We start from the raw sequence: 2,275 nt of genomic DNA, 5'->3' as shown, positions 1-2,275 counted from the left end.
TTCAAGTACCATAATCTGATGTTAAGGTGCTGGGCAGGGATATGCTGGAGCCCAGAACATCCCAAGTCACCCTCATTTCAGTACGAGCTGGGATTTTTCACACCCAGACACATGTACACAGGCGAAAAGGAGGAGTTTAGGCATGTAAAGCACTGAAGGACAAGTTTTCATTGTAAATCATTACGCTCGTAGCAGCAAACATTTTCTCCACACTCATCCATAAATTCGTAGCAACAGAACCGCCACCACACACACAGTCTATCCAGGGGACAGTACCTGTGCTCCTAAGCAGCCCAAAGGACACAATTTAAAGCAACCAAATCATACGCTAAGGGAAAAATTGTGACTTGTTCACATGGAAGAGCTCCATGCTTGCTTAAGCAATGCTAGGGACAGATCTGACCCAGCTTCAGCAGAAATTTAAGCAATGTTCACCTGATTCCGCGTAAGTCACCCTAAGAAGGGTGTGATCCATTGAGAACTACTGCTGCCTGCGAGCAAGTCAGTACTGATACACAGCAAAGCGAGGGAAACGCCTCCCAACACCTTAAACTGCTGTTTTGCTCTTAGCACTTCTGTTTCTTAATAAACACTCTGTTGGTGGCTCCGAAAGAGCAACCCAGCTGCTTTCTGTACGCGCGTCACAGGGAGCCTGCCGTGGTGCCGGACACATTAGCCAGGGCTCGCCGCGCGAGGTCAGGGAACGCTGTCTGGTGCTCTGCACTACTCCTGCAATAAGCTCTGCACCACACCTCGAAAGACTGATTGATTAAACGTTTCTGCTTCACTTTAGCAATTAATCTCAGCAGCCTTTCACTTACCTGTGTGCTTCAAACCTAGAGAGAGATAATCCCTTCATTATCCCCTTGCTCTCCTTCGCAATTCGTAGTTTATTTCAAAATAACTGCCACATTGTACTGGCAGGCAGGAATGAAATCCTGGGTTCTTCTCCCAGGGAGCTGCACATGTTCCTGGGAAATCACCCATCTCAGAGCCAGCAGAGAGTTTATCTCCGTGGCCTACCCACGCAAATCACTTTTGCAAAGATTGACTACGGAGGAACCAGCTGTTTCAGTAAGAACAAGACTCTCAGTTTTTTCAAAGCAAGCCACAAAGATCCTGGCCCTAATTATTTACTCACTCTGTTCCGTCACAAAGTATAAACCCTACGGCCCTAGTCTCCACTGTCACTGCTCATCTGCCCCAGAGAAATTCTAGCCCTCACAATTTCATCCTATAGATTCTGTATAGGCATACAAATAAGGCACTTTTTTGTGCTTCCCTAGCTGATATTTCATTTATTCTTCCTAGAAACTGTTACCCAAAACAATAAGCTCCTCTGAGTGAGCATAAACCATTCTCCGTGAATATGTCAATAACTGGAAAACATTAGACAAAGCTGAAATAAGTCGTAAGGCTACATAAGCGTTTGGAAGATACAGGAGCATTTGTAACTTCCACGAACCCAAGACAACTAAAATGCTCTTTGCCGGGCTAAAGCAGCACACAGTATCACCTCGGTTAGGACACCACGCTTCCAAGGACCAACGCTGAGGAACAGGGACAAACCAAACCTCCCTCTCAGGCGAGAGGAAACACACGCCAAGTGCCTTCATGCAACTGAGGAAGCGTCTCGTTCGGCACCACAACGTACCCCTGCTGAGCCAAGGCCGACAGAAGCATTTTAACATGACGCCTTTTCCTAAAGGTATTCCCCACTTACTCTTGAGTGAAGCTTAAAGCTGATGGTGTTTCTGTGGCCTGATCTTGGCTTCTCCTAGCCTAATATAAATTTTACACCTATCTCAGGAGGCAGCGAGCTCTTCCTCCCATATCCCAAGAGCCCTCAAGTCCTGGCTGCATTAGTCCTGATGTCGTGAGCTGTGGGATGCAGGTGGGTAGAGGGCAAAAAGAAAGAACAAGGGTCTGCGGCAAAACAATGTAGAAGCAGTGCAGGGGACAGATGTGTAAGAGACAGTGGCATTGCAGCGAGTCTGACAGAGGCACGCATTCCCACGTTGCGCTTCAAACATAGCACCGCCAAGGAATGAAGCTTCACACGTGCATATGCACACCGTAACGGAGAATCAAGGTTCCTCCCGCCTCCGACTCAGCAACTCCCAGCAAAACCGGATTCCAAAAAACCTCATTCCTGCTTGAGGGGATGCACTTTAAAAGCCCCCCTAAACACCAACTATTTGTATTTGTCACTTTTCTTTGAGGCAAAGCCGGGACAGGGGAGATACACCTGGAGAGGGAGTTAAGGTGACCAGGA

Source organism: Falco punctatus (assembly GCF_963210335.1).
Source record: "Falco punctatus genome assembly, contig: scaffold_33, whole genome shotgun sequence".
Lineage (NCBI taxonomy): Eukaryota > Metazoa > Chordata > Aves > Falconiformes > Falconidae > Falco > Falco punctatus.
The sequence above is the reverse complement of the archived record's forward strand: the minus strand, read 5'-3'. Positions refer to the sequence as shown.